Source organism: Gymnoscopelus microlampas, assembly GCF_963454915.1.
Source record: "Gymnoscopelus microlampas genome assembly, chromosome: 4".
Classification (NCBI taxonomy): Eukaryota; Metazoa; Chordata; class Actinopteri; order Myctophiformes; family Myctophidae; genus Gymnoscopelus; species Gymnoscopelus microlampas.
Genome location: NC_139941.1, coordinates 36,389,025 through 36,410,088, shown reverse-complemented (window position 1 = coordinate 36,410,088; position 21,064 = coordinate 36,389,025). Strand labels below are relative to the sequence as shown.

The 21,064-nt window shown below is 43.9% G+C and overlaps 1 protein-coding gene across 5 annotated transcripts in view; it reads left to right on the top strand.

Annotated features, from left to right (window-relative positions):
- arvcfb (ARVCF delta catenin family member b) overlaps positions 1-21,064 on the top strand; it is a gene marked incomplete at its 5' end in the record, with an annotated part of 313,393 nt that overhangs the window by 188,465 nt on the left and 103,864 nt on the right. The window lies entirely within an intron of this gene.

Below are 21,064 nucleotides of genomic sequence, written 5' to 3'. Positions count from 1 at the left end.
ATTATCAATTAGGGTCATATGAAGGTCATCTGTGCCAAATTTCGCGCTTGTATCACCAAGTGCACTATGGTATCAAAATTCCGCCCTGCTAATACTCAGCCTCTGAGAATAAGAGGGTTTCTACCAACTTCTATGCTGACCCACACAATCAGGCACACACACACACACACACACTCACGCACGTATGCACACACACACACACTGCACCAAGCCGGTTCAGAGGAGCAGAGTAGGACAGCGAGTGGGAGGAGACCCGTCCTGTAATATCACATTTCTTTTCATTCGTTTCAGAGAGAATAATAAATAAAGCGACTGGCCCTTTGGCTCTGGGCTCGCTGATAGATTTATCCAGCGACACAATGGCTCCGTTATGAGACACTCCATATATCCACCGCCTCTAGCTTTATCTCATCGGCCGGTTGAAGGTGAGCAGTAAATCTGGGGGTCTTCGGTGTGACTACGAGCCCTCTCAACCTGTCCTTCCCTCAGCCTCTTATGGGGGTCTGGGGAGGCCAGGGGAACATGGCCGGGCGGCTGTTGTACTGCACAGCGGTGGAGTTCAACTGAGGCCAGGCGGAAGCTGTTACTGTGTAAAGGTCATGTGTGCGCGTACTCTAACACACACTCACTCACACAAACAACATTCTGACCTTCCAGCCCTTGTCTCTGCATCACACGTGTTTCTTTTAGCTCTAGTCCGTTATTTGGATCAAAAAAGAAAAACGCTATTACTGTGTAATTGAGCTTTTGATTTTGTGGAGACGGGCGTTCTACATGAGACGATAAAATGAGCGCCAAGACGCTGAGATAGAACAATGACTTTGACCTGAGTGTGTATTGTGAAGTTCAAGCTTTCATGATGGACCTTATTAGCTGTGTGAGGCTTCATCTGTGTGTGTGTGTGTGTGTGTGTGTGTGTGTGTGTGTGTGTGTGTGTGTGTGTGTGTGTGTGTGTGTGTGTGTGTGTGTGTGTGTGTGTGTGTGTACGTGTCTCTGTGTGTGTACGTGTCTCTGTGTGTGTAGTCTTTTATAGCCAGATGATTGGAGATCTCCACCTACCGATACAGTATGTCTGGGGAAATCTAAATTCAATGGTTGGAAACAATTCAGAGATTTAAAAAGAAACAGCATTGCAGAGCAAATGCAAAGATTTTAGGGTGGTCCTTAATATTGGGTATTGGTTTTCACAGCAGTAGGCATAGGTATTAGCAGAGGTTCTCACCACTGTTTTAGTTCCTACATTGAATTAGAAAATTACATAAGGAAAACTGTGACTCCCTAACTGTTCTGTACTTTATCAAGGGACAGACCAATTGTCATAGTGAGCCATGTCAGCTTGTTGCAGCCAGGGTTGCACTGATATGTGATTTAGATGAAGAAAATACTGTGTTCGGGGAGCTTAGTTGGTAGAGCTCTCACCTTTGGACTTCAAGGTCATGGGTTTGATCCCGGGCACCACCAGCATATCATATGAGTAGCACGGCTTGGTTGTGGCAAGTCGAAGGGTAAGTGCTGGGAGCTGATGGTACTGTAGGTGTGGTGCTCCACCTCAGCAATCCATCGCCCAGGGGGTCTAGTGCATCGTAAGGGGATAGACTCCTGCATTCTCAGCTGATGCACAGACACAATAAGCCTCTCAGACTTACTTACTAACTTAGGGGTATAAGCTCTGAGTCAGAAAATCCCACATCACCTCCACTATGTCTGTGTATGGGGAACTGATACATAGATTTATCAGTCAGGACACTTTTAGATTTGGTAATACATAATGAAAGCTCTGTTTCCCATGACTTTTGCTGTTTGTGAGTCTGAGCATGCGTGTGTGTGTGTGTGTGTGTGTGTGTGTGTGTGTGTGTGTGTGTGTGTGTGTGTGTGTGTGTGTGTGTGTGTGTTTGCGTTTGTGTGTGTTTGTGTGTGTTTGTGTGTGCATCTGTGTGCTGACACAGTGAGCACCACACCCGCCCCCCGGTGTAGTCTGGCAGGAAAGTGGAACATATGTCCTTTTTCCAGGATCTGTCTGACTCTGGACCTGACATGGACTGGGCCTCAGGCACTTTAGGATCCATCCACGTATCTTACACACGCATGCACACACACTGTCACACCACACACACACACACACACACACACACACACACACACACACACACACACACACACACACACACACACACACACACACACACACACACACACACACACACACACACACACACACACACACACACACACACACAGCTACTGCTAATGTGTCTCAGAATCCTTTGCTCGCGCACGGGCTCTCTCTCTCTCTCTCTCTCTCTCTCTCTATCTCTCTCTCTCTCTCTCTCTCTCTCCCGCTCTCTCTTTCTCTCTCTCTCTCTCTGTTTCTCTGTCTTTCTAGAGGTCGCGCCCACTGTCCAAACAAACAGGGCTGACCACGAGTGATGACCCCTCCCTAAAGGCCCCCCCAGTGTCCTGTTGTTTTATTTTACTATCAGGCCTCAGTGAGCATTCTCTCTCTCTCTCTCTCTCTCTCTCTCTCTCTCTCTCTCTCTCTCTCTCTCTCTCTCTCTCTGTTGTTGTTATTGTTTCTCTTTTTCTCTCACTCTTTCCACCATCTCTCTCTTCTCTCCCCTTCTCCCTCCATTCTCTTGTTCTTTTGTTTTGTTCTATATTGTTTTGCCCTGCGTATCTCGCCCTCTCTGTTCTCTCCTACTTTAACTCTCCCTACCTTTCTCCTCCCCTATACTCTCCTTGTCTCTATCGGTCTCTCTTTCTCTCTCATCACTCCTTTTCTCTCTCACTTACTCCCTGTGTGGTCTGTTTACTTTATATCGGCGGTGAACTGATTAATGACCATCCATTCCTGATAGCAGAGGTTGTGTCAGTGACTGACAGGAATTCTGTGTAAGAGAGAAAGCATTTTTTAATTGTATTTACTTTACTATATAGGATGTCTATAAATAAACAGTCTTGGTATTAGGAATGTCTTTACTTATCCTCTGTCAAAAACGTTTGTAAACCCAACACCTTACTTTTTGCACGTGTATACTTTTTCACCTACATTACTCTCTGTGTGGTCTGTTTACCCTGTATCGATGGTGGATTGATGAATTACCATGCCAATAGCGAAGGATTCTTAACTAACCACTTGATCGCTATTCAACTTTTCTCCAAAATAGCCGCTCTATAAATAGCAGCGCTATTGTGAGCTCTACAGTATAAGCTCACAACATGTCGCATGGCAACGCATTATGAGCTTGTAGATCAGCTATTTTTGATAAACACTTATTACAAATATTTGAGCATTTTTGAAGATTTTTGCTTAAAGAGCATCTTGAGCTTCTCTGTACGTAAAGTGTCTTGAGACAACTTTTGTTGTCATTTGACGCTATATAAATACAATTCAGTTGACGACTTGAGTGACAGACTGCAGGAATTCTGTGTATGTTGGGGGGGGGGGTTGCATAATTGACACCATATGCGAGAAATTACCCCAGGTTTGAAAACAACTCCTGGTCAATTAGAATGGGAATATTAGACCTTGCCTGGGAATAGGGTACTGTCAAATGTTACTTTTCCATCTGTCGCTTGCTGGTTGGGGAAAACATGGAAAACATGCTTTACTTTAAGTAATCAGGCTCATCAGCTGCAGTGATTTTCCCAGTAGCAACCTTTTAGTTAATCTACTTTTCCATTACCTCAATTTTGCGTGTTTGCTTCACATGACTTATCTTTCTGACCCGTAAAGCTTTGAAAACGTAATTCTATTTAATCTAGCATTATCCTGTGGCAAGTGGGCCATGTGCATATCAGAGGCGGATCTGCGGACCCAGGCCCATACAGATTGAATCTGGGCCCATCCAGAATGACAGCTTGCCAAAATCTATGAGATCCGTGCAAAGTTTTTATTCCACTGAGTGCGGCAGCGTCGCGTTCCGTCCTCGACGCGGCAGCTGCACCCGATCGCTACGACTCGACACGATTGCTTGTAATAAAATGTCTATCGCAGGGGTCTTCAACGTTTTTCAGCCCAAGGACCCCTTGGCTGAGAGAGACGCAGCAGGGACCCCCCACTAAGCACTTTGTGAGTTCTCTCTGTGAGAGGTGCTATATAAATAAAATGTACTTACTTACTTACTTACATATTGTATAAAATTGTGTTTTTCATACGTAGATTTCATAGATCGCTTCGTACACTTGTTTGACAGCACTATCATCAGTGTTGCTTGAATCGATGCTTTTTTGGTTAATGTGTATTTTCAGACATTTTGACCTTTGGCTCTGTACTTGGTCTGCTTTTTTCCCTCTCCACCAAACCTCTTTACCGAAAATAGCCGATCTACAGATCGGCTATTTTCTGCTAATATTCCCCTCAGAATGGGGATTCCAGGGTTCTGGTGGTTAATGTAAAAAAAAAAAAAGTTCCTGTCACACAACGAATTGATGGACCCCCTGTAGTAACTCTGAGGACCTCCTGGACCCCCTGTTGAAGACCTCTGTTCTATCGTGTTCTATGTGTTTGTCTGTGTCCCAGAACCAGCAAGTGGTTTCTTTTTTCCACGTGCTGCTCATGGAAAGCAGCCAAATAGACAGTGAAAATAACTGTCACATTGACATCAGCCACGGGTGGTCATTACTCAGGCCCGCCCAGATTTTTTCCAGACCCAGTGATTAGACACGGTGTGTATATCCACTATCCACCACTGTTAAATAAATACCTACATAACCATTCATAGTATTTAGTGTTGTTAAGCTCTCCACACTCCACAAGAAGTCCACCTTGTGAAATGATGTCCATTGAGCGTTTGTAATTGTATTTACTATACATGGTGTTTATAAATAGTCTTGGTATTAGGAATTGCTATATTTAAATTGTATGCGCATGTATATGCAGATGTAGATATGACACATCGTATAATTTACACATCGTACAGTACAACCGTGGCTCTCAGTGAAAATAACTGCTTTTCCATAGAAAAACTGTCACATTCGGCAAGCAACACAGTCATACACTTAAGTACGAATTAGGCTTAAGTCACAAGCCAGCTTTGAAACCATGATGCAGACCCACACAGACCTACGTTAGGTCTGTGCCAATGCGATAAGCAAAAGTAACTGGCGTATCTGGCACCAGGATGATCCGACCCCAGCCGTAGCTGTTTTCTTAACAGCCTTTCAGGGTCAGATAAATCTGCTGGGGCAGTGAGTATGAACAATAACCCCCCCCCCCCCCGCCTCCAAGCATCTCCGTACAGATGGTTGTGAGCATTTAAGGGGTCTATCTGTTCCATGAGTCCTACACAGAAGGTCCTGTCCAATAGTGCAGTGGTTCTCAAAGTGGGGTCCAGGGACCCCCTGGGGTCCTTGAAGGGGTTACAGGGGGTCCCCAGCAAAATGGGTTAATATGGCATCACAATCAGTTTAACCGCTTTAATAACCCTATTTTATACTGAGCTTGTAGCTATTTTTTATATTATTTTGAAAGATTTTGAAAAAATATGAAAAGTTTGGAATAATTTCAAATTTGTTTAATTCGGAAGGGGGTCCACAGCCAAATACATATACATTTGGGGGTCCTTGACATAAAGAACCACTGCTAGAGAGCTTGGTGCCTTGATGTACACAGGAGGAACAGGCCGTGGTTGATGGGGGGTTTGGGTGGGCGGGGCTGCAGTGAAGGCCTCTGTCTGAAACCAGGAGGCCATGCGTGAAGAAGAGGAGAAAAGGAGAGAAGCTTAGATTTTGGCTGAGGATCAGTCACTGTGGAAGTGGGAGATTAAAGCTTCCATGCCCAGCTGCATCGTCATGGCTTTGGCCCCTTTTTCTCACTCACCCTCCGAAAGCTTTGCAATTGTTATATGTGCATGCGTGTGTGCGTGCGTGTGTGCGTGTGTGTGTGTGTGTGTGTGCGTGTGTGTCTGTGTGTGTGTGTGTGTGTGTGTGTGTGTGTGTGTGTGTGTGTGTGTGTGTGTGTGTGTGTGTGTGTGTGTGTGTGTGTGTGTGTGTGTGTGTGTGTGTGTGTGTGTGTCCAGGATTTGTCTTCACCGTTAACCAGCAAGATGTCCTCAACAAACACACCCAAACTGAAATTCTGAAATCAGAACAAACACTGCATATTACGCACACACACACACACACACACACACACACACACACACACACACACACACACACACACACACACACACACACACACACACACACACACACACACACACACACACACACACACACACACACACACACACACTCCCCTTAACACCATGTCTATATCGTACAGTCCCTGCAATTCCAGTGGACTGGGACCACTGCCCTGTCTGTAACTGAGATGAGCCCTAGCCGTCTGCCCTAGGCTGGCGAGCCAAGCCCCGGGCCTGTCTCCCTCCTCCCTTTAACCCAGAGAGAGTGTGCTGTGTTGGGCCTCTGCCACGCATTGTCAGCTTCTCTGGTTCCCTTTTTCCTCCTGTTGACTTCCTACCGGTCCATCCCACAAACAAGCCCCATTTTGGCTGGAATAAAGTTCACAGCTGTTTTTATAAGGTCAGTCAGTTTAGTGCATTATGCTCTCAGTAGGCTGGGGCTGATATTCTGTGTTTATACCTGTGTCGAATATTGGTGGGACTGCGTCGAGATACAACATTTTGGATTTTGCCCAAGCTTACGCGAGTTTAACACAAATTAAAGCTTCAATCCATAACTTTCATGTCCTACCTGGGATTTGCAATGCGTTATCAGCTTATATAGATTGGTTATTTTAGATTTGATCTGTTTTTGATTTTTAATCACATCACAGTTTTTCCAAATTGATTAGAATTGATGTACTGTAGCACTTTTTGACTAAATATATCAGTCAAAACGTATCAGTGAGCTAGGACTCTCCAAAATTGGGATCGGCACGGGACCCAAGAATCTGTCAGTCTGTTGTTGTCTTGTTTTCTCTCTCCCTCTCCTAACTTCATCATGTGACGGTGCGGTGGAGGGTTGCAGAGAGGGCAGCCGGTAGAACAGAGGGGGCTGATGGGAAATTGTACAAGCCAAGGTTAGCTGGGCGGTCTTCAGTGGAGGATTAATTGTGTAAGAGCCATGTAATGATCGCTGGCACGTCTCCTGAAATCCTGTTACCCACAGTGCACTGGGCCGGGGATGAGATAGAACAAGGTAGCGTTTCTGTGTTTGTTTTGATCTCTGTGTGTGTGTGTGTGTGTGTGTGTGTGTGTGTGTGTGTGTGTGTGTGTGTGTGTGTGTGTGTGTGTGTGCGTGCGCGCGCATGCGTGAGACAGAGGGATGGGGAGTGTGTATCTGTGTTGGAGGTCCTATGGAGTCAAGGTGACACTGATCACACTAGTTGTAGCGTACATCCCCAGCCTGCTGACAATCAAATGAGCTCTGCTGTCTCATTCTGTTACAATCAGGGTTCAGTTTCCCCCTCACTGCAGTTGATATCAGAGAGTGAAGTCAGATTTATATGTACGACATTGCCATGAACTGAAAATAGCAGATATACAAGCTCACAATGCATCACAAGCTTGTAGATGTGCTATTTTCAGCGCATGCCAGAGTATAAAGAGCAGCATTGTCTTCATATTTGGCTGTGATTATTTGAAAAAGTGAGGTGTGTTGTGCGGTTGTCGTGTGGTCCATTGGACATACAAGACTGGCTCACAGCGTGTTGTTTGACTCTCTTTCAGATTGTTTTTCTGGCTCACAGAGTGTTGTTTGACTCTCTTTCAGATTGTTTTTCTGGCTCACAGGGTGTTGTTTGGCTCTATTTCAGTGCTGGGGCTGTAGCTCCAGTTTAGTTCACTGTCCACGAGTTAGAACTGACATTAATGTCTTTGAAAACAAGCACAGTCCATCCTCACTTTCCGTTCTGCTCCGTCAACTTGGGCAGTGTTTTGTTCTGTTGCTGTTCACTCAGTTAATGGACTTTGACACTGAGAATCAATACTTCTACTGTCTGTTGTTACTGCTATAGGGACCATTCACTGGTAATTAATGGCATTATTTATGGCACTTTTTAAACACGGTTTACAAAATGCAATGCAATAAGAAAGAACCAAGTGCAAGTTGTAATGTAAGTAAGTATAACCCCAAGGACGTGCAAGGCAAAATACATTAAATACTCCAGGAGGAGCGAGATCCGATACCGACCTCGACGTTGCCATGCCATCGTCGAAACGCTACTGACGGCGTCGGTAACGTCGCGACGCAACCGACCGAACAACCGACGGTCAGTAGCGTCGCGACGCAACCGACCGAACAACCGACGGTCAGTAGCGTCGCGACGCAACCGACCGAACAACCGACGGACCGACCGAACAACCGACCGAGCCGCGGAGTCCTTCACGCACCAGGCAACGTCAATTTCTGGCGCAGCCCCCCCCCCCACCTGTCCCCCCCACCTGCGTGACCCCCCCCCCCCGGGACCCCCCCCCCGGGACCCCCCCCCCGGGACGCCCCCCCGCCCAAGGGGTGGATAGTAATAATTGTATATTTTGCGCATTTGATCCAGAGTAGTTGAGATTTGATTCGGCCATATCTTTCTGAATGTAACTTGTATTTTTATAATTGTATTTTTTATATGATCTGTAAAGTTTATATTTTCATTTGCTACCAGGCATGAATTCATTATAATTTATTATATATATTTTTCCTTATTTTCTTTCTTTATTTACACGTGCGTAATAAACGAAGCATTTTGAGATTTCATCCGCCCAGATCTTTATGAATTTTACTTGAATTATTATAATTTTAATGTTTATATGATCCGTACATTTTATATTTTCATGTGGTATCAGGCATGAATTTATTTTATTATTTTATTTCATGTATTTACATGCGCGCAATTACACGCATCTAACTATTGGACTCAGCTCTGGGGACACGGTGCGGCTGCAGAGTTTACCTTGCAACATATATGATAGAGCAACTTAAGTGCCTGCAGAACTTAATAATATAAGCACACTTATTCTCCAGGCAGACAGACAGAAACAGTCTGTCTGTCTGTCTGTCTGTCTGTCTGTCTGTCTGTCTGTCTGTCTGTCGGTATATTATGTTACGAGCGACCAGAGTCGCTGTCCTGGCGGAGACCGCGGAGTCCTTCATGCCACCAGGCAACGTCAATTTCCATCCGATCCATCGACCATATCTGCGCTCTTCTGGCCCCCCCCCCCCCCACCCACCCACCGGGACCCCCCCCCGGACCCCCCCTCGGCCCAGGGTTTCACTCCTAATAATATCTATCTATATATCTATCTATCTATCTATCTGTCAATTAAACTATCATCTGTCACAAGGGTTTTCAGCCCAAGGACCCCCTGAGAGAGAGATGAAGCCGGGACCCCCTCTATATAAGCCACAACGTCTTGCGCTTTGAGACGAGCTTCTAGATCTGCTTGTGGATCTGTATAGTATAGAGTATATTATGGTGGAGAAATTGAGGCTATTCAAGGATTATTATTATTATTATTATTATTATTATTATTATTATTATTATATATTATATATTATTATTATTTGGTCCATGAGTCGAATCGACAGCAGCTATATTTATTTTATTTTAATGTCAATAAAATGTATTCTCTAAATATTATAGGCTACTAATATTTCCTGAATGAATTAACTTGGTAAATAGGGTCGGGATGACATGTTGCTATAGTCATTAATTACCCCAACCAACATCAAAGTTACCGTGCATTATCATTAAATCAAATAAAAGTTTATTATTACATCTGTCTTGCCTGTATGTCCTTTCACGAAAGCAATTGGCACTACTTTATTTAGTGTCCAAGCATTTGGAGAGATTCAGTTTTAACCTATAACTCATCTCTGAAGTGTCTATGTTACTTCTGTGTATTAATTATGAGTTGATTAATACTCAATAAAATGATACATGTTGAAATGTAACTTTCGGATCAGTGCGCATCATGCGCTGTAATTTCTCCTTCACTTTGCTGCCCAAAAATAGCTGATCTACAAGCTCACAACGCATCAGCGGGACGTTTTGAGGAAATCCGATATTTTTGGAGAAGCTCTTCTGTCTATTTAAATGTTCTGTATGAGTCATAATAGTAGCCTGGTTATTAATCTACAATCACCATTAACGCCGTTGATGAAATGACTGAGCGCGTGTCTGAGCGCATGTCAGGGTGTGTGTGTGTGTGTGTGTGTGTGTGTGTGTGTGTGTGTGTGTGTGTGTGTGTGTGTGTGTGTGTGTGTGTGTGTGTGTGTGTGTGTGTGTGTGTGTGTGTGTGTGTGTCTATCTCCAGCAATGTACCGCTTGCCTACAGCCCCGCCCCTAAACCCACAAAAATATACAATATAGAGGGGGTCCCTGCTTAATCTTTCTCTCAGCTAGGGGGTCCTTGGGCTGAAAACCCTTGTGACAGATGATAGCCGTTTGAAAATCGTGCAAGAATTAACAGCTAAACTGTTGATAAATAGATAGATAGACAGACAGACGAACAGACAGACAGACAGACAGACAGACAGACAGACAGACAGACAGACAGACAGACAAACAGACAGACAGACAGACCCAGGCCGTGGGAGGCACTCAATCACACTAACCGATGCGCTTTCTTAATTATAATATATAAGAATAATAATTATAATAATCCTACACTTCGCATATATAAATTATTATATTATGACCATACACTAACCACTTCCGACCTATGTTATACGCTATTTGAAAATAGCAGATCTACAAGCTCACAATAACGAAGCTTGTAGATCTGCTATTTGTTGAACAATCACCGCGTTGGGACCGCGTTGGGGGGGTGGCAGCTGTACCGCTGGAGATAGATAGTTAGATAGATAGATAGATAGATAGATAGTTAGATAGATAGATAGATAGATAGATAGATAGATAGATAGATATATAGATAGATAGATAGATAGATAGATAGATAGATAGTTAGATAGATAGATAGATAGATAGATAGATAGATAGATAGATAGATAGATAGATAGATATTTAGATAGATTTAAAGATAGACAGACAGACACACAGACACGCCTTTTTTTAGGGTAAGTTTATTTCATTTTTCATTTCTGAAACAGCTCCATTGGCAGCGCAAAGGTGGAGCTTGGGGGTCCCTAATAAAACCACCAAAAAGGTTAGACTACAATGGGCTATATATATGTAAAGTCGACGTTGTGTATTATTATGTTACGTGCGTAATTACGCGCGTCGCAAAAATCTGATTGATATCGTTAGATAAAGTTCATAATTAAATATAATATATTCATGACTGATACCAAATGAAAATATAAACTTGAAAGATCATAGAAACATTAAAATTATAAGAATTCAAGTACAATTGGCAGAGATATGGCCTAATCAAATCTCAACCGCTCTCTGTCTCCTGCACAAATTATGCTGACTCTCGACGGCGTCGGTTAAGTTGGTTGTGCGTCGCAACGGTACCGACGCCGTCAGTAGCGTCGCGCCGTTGCTGACGGCGTCGGTCAGTAGCGACGCCGTCAGTAACGGCGCGACGCTACTGACGGCGTCGGTCAGTAGCGACGCCGTCAGTAGCGGCGCGACGCTAATGACGGCGTCGGTAGCGTTGCGACGCACAACCAACGCAACCGACGCCGTCGAGAGCCAACCGACGAAACCGACGCCGTTGGTTGACTCCGTCGGTGGCCATCCATGGAGTCGATCCTTCATGGCACCGCAACGTCAATTTATCGACCATATCTGCGCTCTTCTGGCGCAGCCCCCCCCCCCCCCCCCCACCTGCGTGCCCCCCCCCCCCCCCCCCCCCCCCGATCAACAAGCTCTGCAGCGCGATACAGAGTCTGCTGCCTTGGATCTGCTCTTTGATGCTCTTGGATGCCGCACATGATTTTTCAAAGTAACTACGCACGTAACATAATCATACACAACGTGTACTGTACATCCCACTGTAGGCTAGCCCCCACAAGCTATCCCCGTGCCACCCCGAGCCCCCCCCCCCCCCCCCCCCCCCCGGAGCCCCTCCACCAAGCCCAGGGGGTCACTCATAACTATTGTAGGTCAGCATAATTTGTGCACGAGACAGACAGCGGTTGAGATTTGATTAGGCCATATCTCTGCCAATTGTACTTGAATTCTTATAATTTTAATGTTTCTATGATCTTTGAAGTTTATATTTTCATTTGGTATCAGTCATGAATATATTATATTTAATTATGAACTTTATCTAACGATATCAATCAGATTTTTGCGACGCGCGTAATTACGCACGTAAATAATAATACACAACGTCGACTTTACATATATATAGCCCATTGTAGTCTAACCTTTTTGGTGGTTTTATTAGGGACCCCCAAGCTCCACCTTTGCGCTGCCAATGGAGCTGTTTCAGAAATGAAAAATGAAATAAACTTACCCTAAAAAAAGGCGTGTCTGTGTGTCTGTCTGTCTATCTTTAAATCTATCTAAACATCTATCTATCTATCTATCTATCTATCTAACTATCTATCTCCAGCGGTACAGCTGCCACCCCCCCAACGCGGTCCCAACGCGGTGATTGTTCAACAAATAGCAGATCTACAAGCTTCATTATTGTGAGCTTGTAGATCTGCTATTTTCAAATAGCGTATAACATAGGTCGGAAGTGGTTAGTGTATGGTCATAATATAATAATTTATATATGCGAAATGTAGGATTATTATAATTATTATTCTTATATATTATAATTAAGAAAGCGCATCGGTTAGTGTGATTGAGTGCCTCCCACGGCCTGGGTCGGTCTGTCTGTCTGTCTGTCTGTCTGTCTGTCTGTCTGTCTGTCTGTCTGTCTGTCTGTCTGTCTGTTCGTCTGTCTGTCTATCTATCTATTTATCAACAGTTTAGCTGTTAATTCTTGCGCGATTTTCAAACGGCTATCATCTGTCACAAGGGTTTTCAGCCCAAGGACCCCCTAGCTGAGAGAAAGATTAAGCAGGGACCCCCTCTATATTGTATATTTTTGTGGGTTTAGGGGCGGGGCTGTAGGCAAGCGGTACATTGCTGGAGATAGACACACACACACACACACACACACACACACACACACACACACACACACACACGCACACACGCACACACGCACACACGCACACACGCACACACACACACACACACACACACACACACACACACACACACACACACACACACACTCACACAAACACACACCCTGACATGCGCTCAGACACGCGCTCAGTCATTTCATCAACGGCGTTAATGGTGATTGTAGATTAATAACCAGGCTACTATTATGACTCATACAGAACATTTAAATAGACAGAAGAGCTTCTCCAAAAATATCGGATTTCCTCAAAACGTCCCGCTGATGCGTTGTGAGCTTGTAGATCAGCTATTTTTGGGCAGCAAAGTGAAGGAGAAATTACAGCGCATGATGCGCACTGATCCGAAAGTTACATTTCAACATGTATCATTTTATTGAGTATTAATCAACTCATAATTAATACACAACATAGACACTTCAGAGATGAGTTATAGGTTAAAACTGAATCTCTCCAAATGCTTGGACACTAAATAAAGTAGTGCCAATTGCTTTCGTGAAAGGACATACAGGCAAGACAGATGTAATAATAAACTTTTATTTGATTTAATGATAATGCACGGTAACTTTGATGTTGGTTGGGGTAATTAATGACTATAGCAACATGTCATCCCGACCCTATTTACCAAGTTAATTCATTCAGGAAATATTAGTAGCCTATAATATTTAGAGAATACATTTTATTGACATTAAAATAAAATAAATATAGCTGCTGTCGATTCGACTCATGGACCAAATAATAATAATATATAATATATAATAATAATAATAATAATAATAATAATAATAATAATCCTTGAATAGCCTCAATTTCTCCACCATAATATACTCTATACTATACAGATCCACAAGCAGATCTAGAAGCTCGTCTCAAAGCGCAAGACGTTGTGGCTTATATAGAGGGGGTCCCGGCTTCATCTCTCTCTCAGGGGGTCCTTGGGCTGAAAACCCTTGTGACAGATGATAGTTTAATTGACAGATAGATAGATAGATAGATATATAGATAGATATTATTAGGAGTGAAACCCTGGGCCGAGGGGGGGTCCGGGGGGGGGGTCCCGGTGGGTGGGTGGGGGGAGGGGGGGGGGGCCAGAAGAGCGCAGATATGGTCGATGGATCGGATGGAAATTGACGTTGCCTGGTGGCATGAAGGACTCCGCGGTCTCCGCCAGGACAGCGACTCTGGTCGCTCGTAACATAATATACCGACAGACAGACAGACAGACAGACAGACAGACAGACAGACAGACAGACAGACAGACTGTTTCTGTCTGTCTGCCTGGAGAATAAGTGTGCTTATATTATTAAGTTCTGCAGGCACTTAAGTTGCTCTATCATATATGTTGCAAGGTAAACTCTGCAGCCGCACCGTGTCCCCAGAGCTGAGTCCAATAGTTAGATGCGTGTAATTGCGCGCATGTAAATACATGAAATAAAATAATAAAATAAATTCATGCCTGATACCACATGAAAATATAAAATGTACGGATCATATAAACATTAAAATTATAATAATTCAAGTAAAATTCATAAAGATCTGGGCGGATGAAATCTCAAAATGCTTCGTTTATTACGCACGTGTAAATAAAGAAAGAAAATAAGGAAAAATATATATAATAAATTATAATGAATTCATGCCTGGTAGCAAATGAAAATATAAACTTTACAGATCATATAAAAAATACAATTATAAAAATACAAGTTACATTCAGAAAGATATGGCCGAATCAAATCTCAACTACTCTGGATCAAATGCGCAAAATATACAATTATTACTATCCACCCCTTGGGCGGGGGGGCGTCCCGGGGGGGGGGTCCCGGGGGGGGGGGGTCACGCAGGTGGGGGGGACAGGTGGGGGGGGGGGGGGGCTGCGCCAGAAGAGCGCAGATAAGGTCGATGGATCGGATGGAAATTGACGTTGCCTGGTGCGTGAAGGACTCCGCGGCTCGGTCGGTTGTTCGGTCGGTCCGTCGGTTGTTCGGTCGGTCCGTCGGTTGTTCGGTCGGTTGCGTCGCGACGCTACTGACCGTCGGTTGTTCGGTCGGTTGCGTCGCGACGCTACTGACCGTCGGTTGTTCGGTCGGTTGCGTTTCGACGATGGCATGGCAACGTCGAGGTCGGTATTGGATCTCGCTGTCTCTCGCTACAGTATATGACTAAAGCACAGTGAAATACTTTGCTGTGCTACTGTTGTTATAACTATAGCACTGCTACATCTGCTACTCTAACATGCCAGAGGCTGTTGGATATGTGTGCTGCCTCGCACTAGACAGACATCTCCATATCAGGTAGAATTCCATATTCAAGAGATCTAAACAGAACATTCGGTTGTGAGGAAGGCATTCATGGCGACAGCAAATGCACAGTAAAATCCTCATTGTTAACTCTTGAGAGTGTGCAAACAGAACCAAATAGTTTTGTACGCTCAGAGTTAAATTAATATTGATAAATATATATATATATATTGATAGATATGAATACTGTCAAAATATATATTGATATCATATGGTGGCCATTTTGCTCTCGCCTACAATAAAATAGGCGACCTACAATCTCGCTTGAGATCAGCTATTTTCGCTGAATGTTCACCCCAGAATGTGGACGCTAGGGCTCAAGTGGTTAAAAAAAGAAAAGAATGAATGTATGCTTCATGTGTTCAACTGGTTAACTTCCAAACTCTGATTTTTAAACCCTTTATACCGTTTGCTTATCTCCCCTACCTCACCACCCCCTCCACCTCCAACAGCCTTCTATTCAGTGTTGATTTTGACAGCACATTTTCATTTAGTTTTAGTCATAGTATTTTGAATCAAATTCCATTTAGTTTTAGTCATTTAGTTTTAGCTTCAGTAGACTAAATATCATAAGATTTTAGTCGACTAAATCTACAGTTGATTTAGTCGACTAAAATGTATTTTAGCGGTGCCGTGATGGCGTCGTAATGCCTGATTTTACACTTGGTTGCATGCTGAAAATAGCCGATCTACAAGCTCACAACGCATCGCAGCGCGACGCGTTGTGAGCTTGTAGATGTGCTATTTTCAGAGCGCGACGCCCGAGCGCAACCAAACATAAAATGACTTGTCTTTTAGTTCTACTGGATCTCTTCTCCACTAGCTCCACATTTGTTGACGAAATTGTCAATATATTTAGTCTTAGTTTTAGTCATCGTAGCTTAGTTTTTATTTCGTTTTCGTCAGTGAAAAAAGGTAGTCGACGAACATTTTTCGTCATAGTTTTAATCAACGAAATCAACACTGCTTCTATTCCCCAAAACCAACCCAGCCAGCAGTCTCTCAGCCTGGCCTTGGTTCATCCATATCTCCTCCTCGTGGTGAGACAGCCCTGAGCTGAGCTTATTGAGCCTGGTGATGAATGACTGCAGATTGATGGGCGATAGAGCACTGCCACTAATTGACACCGCCGTATCACTCCATCTCCTGCCTCCTTTGTTCTCCTCCCCTCCCTTCCTCGGTTCTAAGCACTCTCATCCATTACAGTCTGGTTTAGGGCTCTCTCCTCCTCAGAAGGCCGTGCGTCCCAGCATTATCCATTCTAATGAAATATGCCATGTGTCGGCCGTTTTGTTTTTCCTAGAGCATCAAGGATACATACGGCTGCCGAGGCATTGATCGCCTCCTGGCGCGCGCTTGCGTTAAAGAACAGCGAGCGCAGACGCGTGTCTGCATTACTCTTTCTGTGCGCTCTGTCAGTGTGTGTGTGTGTGTGTGTGTGTGTGTGTGTGTGTGTCTGAGAGAGAGTTTGTGTAAGAGTGTGTATGTTACTTTCTGTGATATGTATCCCAAGTGTCACACATGCACGCATACACACAGAGACGTATTTACGTATATATGTGTGTGTGTATACACACTAACACACACACACACACACACACACACACACACACACACACACACACACACACACACACACACACACACACACACACACACACACACACACACACACACACACACACACACACACACACACACACACACACACACACTTGTGTCTGCTTTTTTTCTGGAGCTCTTAGCCAGGTAAATCCTGCATCCCAGCAGCCCTCTGCCTCACGCTGTGGTTGTGATCCAACCACCACCAGGCTCAGTCTAGTTCAGAGTGGACAAATCCTCTTCAGGGCCAAATCCCTCTCTGCCGGTAGAACAGCTCCTACCACTTGACTAGCACTGGACCAGAGGCGTGATCTAACTGGCAAAGCTCCATTTCTCCCACTGTGTATTGTTTGTAGTACATCTCAGGCTCTCTGGACCTGATTGTAGTGATCATTACGGATATTCTATTCTATTTCTCATCACTGCATAGTTTTACTAGGGGTCTTGAAGTTAAGGCGGTATTATGTAGACCTATAATAGGGAAGCAGCAAGTCCCAGGCCAAGCCAGGGATATGTGTGGTTACAGGCGTTGAACCTATAAAGTCAAATTCAATTTATTTATAAAACAACCAGAGTTGGCCAAAGTGCTATAGCCTACAGCATGTGAATAAAAGCAGCATAAAATGTAAGAGCCAATAACAGACAGTTAACCACTTTTTCTTTCCTTTTTACATTTTTTTTCCCGGCTTTATTGATAGTATAAAGTAGATAGACAGGAAATGGGGAGAAAGAGACAGGGAGTGACACGTAGCAAGGTCATCGGGATCGGGACTCGAACCCACGACGCGCTGTCAGGCTGCATTGGAGCCTAGGTGCCCGGACCGTTAACCACTTTTCACCTGTAGGAAATAATTACTACTTATCTATATTGCATATTATGTATATCAGTATACTGTAATGTACAGGTCACAAGGCTGCCCCTCGGGCTACCACACTGTGACCCATTTGACAATTGCATGTCGGACCTGTGTGTGGGAGGAGGGGTGGACTACCCTCCCTCCCACATACACACACACACACACACACACACACACACACACACACACACACACACACACACACACACACACACACACACACACACACACACACACACACACACACACACACACACACACACACACACACACACACACACTTCCACGCCACCTGTCTCTCTCTGTCTCTCTCCCTGTTTCTCTCATATCACCAGACCTTTCACAGATCTTGTAGGTCACCCTTAAATGATCATGTTCCATATCTTTCCCACTAAAGCACATGATCCCTCCCCCCCATCACCTCACACTCACACACACAAACACACACAAACACACACACACACACACACACACACACACACACACACACACACACACACACACACACACACACACACACACACACACACACACACACACACACACACACACACACACACACACACACACACACACACACACACACACACACACACAACAACCCTCTCTCTCTCTCTCTCTCTCTCTCTCTTTTTCTGAGAGCTTTCCAGACGGTCATGCCAGCCCAGGGCCAGACGACTTTTAATCATTTATTTAAGGCCTGTAATGTTGACTACAGCTCCAGCGCTCTTACTTATTAGTGCATGTGGAGGACACCAGTGGGGGCACGGGCAGAGCAGGGAGAAAGCAAACGAGAGAAAGAGAGAGAGAGAGAAGACACGGGTTGTTGTTAGGATCAAGGTGCTGATGTGTCAGCATTGGTTCTCAGAGGAACTGTCTCTTTATCTCTCTCTCTCTCTCTCGCTCTTTCTCTCTCCCTCTTTCTCTCCCTCTCTCTCTCTTCTCTGTCTCTTTTTATCTTTCTGTCTCTTTGAATCTGTCTCTCTCTCTGACCACTGCCACCACTGCTTGGCCAGGCAGTGTACATTTGAATCACACTGCTTGTTGGTTTAACCCATTAAGACCTGAAGCCGATTCTTCATCATTTCATCACAGGCTCTTGTTAAAACTGGTCATTGGTTACCCACAGAGAGACATACAGTATCCACTTTCAACCTGGTATCACAATTTTGACAATGATATACATAGTTATATACAGTCATACAACAGTGAGATCGACCACACTATTGAAACCTACAGCACACTCTTCTTTATGCCAAATGACCTCCCCCGGCTCACAGGCTAATTGACTCTTAAATGCAGGTTGTGGCAATTGGCCGTAAACAGAGAAAAAAGTTGTTTGAGGTTACCTCAAGAAAGGTATATAATCTATCTGTACAGTATGCGTTTAACCACAAGAACCCTAGAGTCCCTATTCTGGGCATGTCATAATAGGCGAAAATTCTGTAAAAATAGCAGATCTAAGTATTGCGATGTGTTGTGCGATTGTAGATTGCTATTTTCGGCAAAGAGATTTGAGACCAAGTACATACCCCTGTGGGACCCCACTCAATGAAGTATATAGTGTTAAAGTGGTTAGATATGAGTCCCTGACTCTACACACCCCTACCTGGCAACTTGCATAGATGTTGGAGGATGGTGGAATTGTGGGAAAGAAGGACCCACATCATGAAAAGTGTGGACTTCTGACTTTCGACTGATCAGCAAGTCTCACTTGAGATCACTGAGGATGGTGTGCAAGGCTTTGAAGCTGAGCCGGCCAATCAATGGAGAGCTGAATGCCCACTTGTTAGTCATCTTCAAAGACATGGCGTAAACAGACGGTTTATCTGGTGGTGTTTCTTGCTCCATCCTGGTGTGCAGTCAGGTATAGCATAGGTAGTCCCACTTGCTTTCTGTTGATTTCTTGTATTCTCGTAATGCTCTCTCTTTGTCTCTGGTTGACTTTCTGATTGCACTGTGAACACTGTCACTTTACTTTCGCATTGCACTGATTGAAATGGACACTTCATTTGATTGAAGTTGTTGTTGTGGGGGTGGGATACGGTGAGTACACTGTAACCTTGCGTTGTTGTTTTTCTGCATAGTGCAGGATAGTTGAAGGTATTTACTATTGTATACAGTTGTTCTGTATTGACGGTGCTTCTTACAGTTTTTCTTGCCTACGTGTATGTATTGCTGTATACGACAGTACTTTCCTTACTCTGTAACTGTAACTCTTAACTACTGTTCATGCATGCTATAACAAGAAAAGGCTCTCATCAACCTGTTTGAAATATATAAAATATATACCTTTTCATTAATTCATTAATCTTACTTTAAATAAAGTGATCTAGGATCATTTGTCTGCTTTAGTGGGATCTGATCCCAGACCAGGAAGTGGTACATTTGGGTCTAAATACAGGTATTCACCACTACAGCTCTTCATCACTGAAGTCTACTGTACACTGTAGCTTTCCTCTTTCTCAAATCATTTCATTTGTGTTTTGGATGTGTTGGATGTGTTAATTGGCTCATTCGCTGCAACTCTTTTCCTACCCTTTCCTCTTATCTCTCCTTTTCTCCGCCTTATTCCCTCGCTCTCTTCTCTCTTACCCACCCTCCACGTTGCATCTCCTGACTTCATGTGTTTCTCTTTCCTTGGGATTGTTTTGTTGCTTATCAATGATTGCCTCAAATGCCTTCCTTCCCCTCTCTCTCACGAGGGTTGTGATTTCGTCACACTGATTCAGAGTAGCTTGAGAGCTGAGCTACTGATGTGAGGGAATTCTTCCTCCAGCCAATGACCTCACACAATTTCCTTGCACAGGAAGTGTGCTTTTCTCACGCGCACATATAGAGCGAGGTGGGGCATGAGCAAAACCTCCTTTAAAAGACCATACCTCCATCAATACATGTCATTGTCTATTCAATTATTAATATAATTACATGTTGTCTATTTATTTTACTATTAATGGCTTTATTTAGATTTGTTTACATTTTCTCCATAGTCATTAAAACATGATTGACTGCACAATAACTGAGCTACTGTTGGCTGAAAATCATTGCACGGTTAAGAAGTCATGGACGTTTGAATTCCAGTGACTGTTTTTGGCTATTTTGAGCCTGCATGCATTGAACAAAAGTGTGAAAAAAATACAACAATTTAGTGTTAAGTTTACCTGTATCAAGCAAGTTTAAAGTTTCTGCAAGTCTTCTGCAGTACAGTATATTGTGACTTATAGTTCAGTCTTCAGATAAAGTTTATTATCCCACACCAGGGAA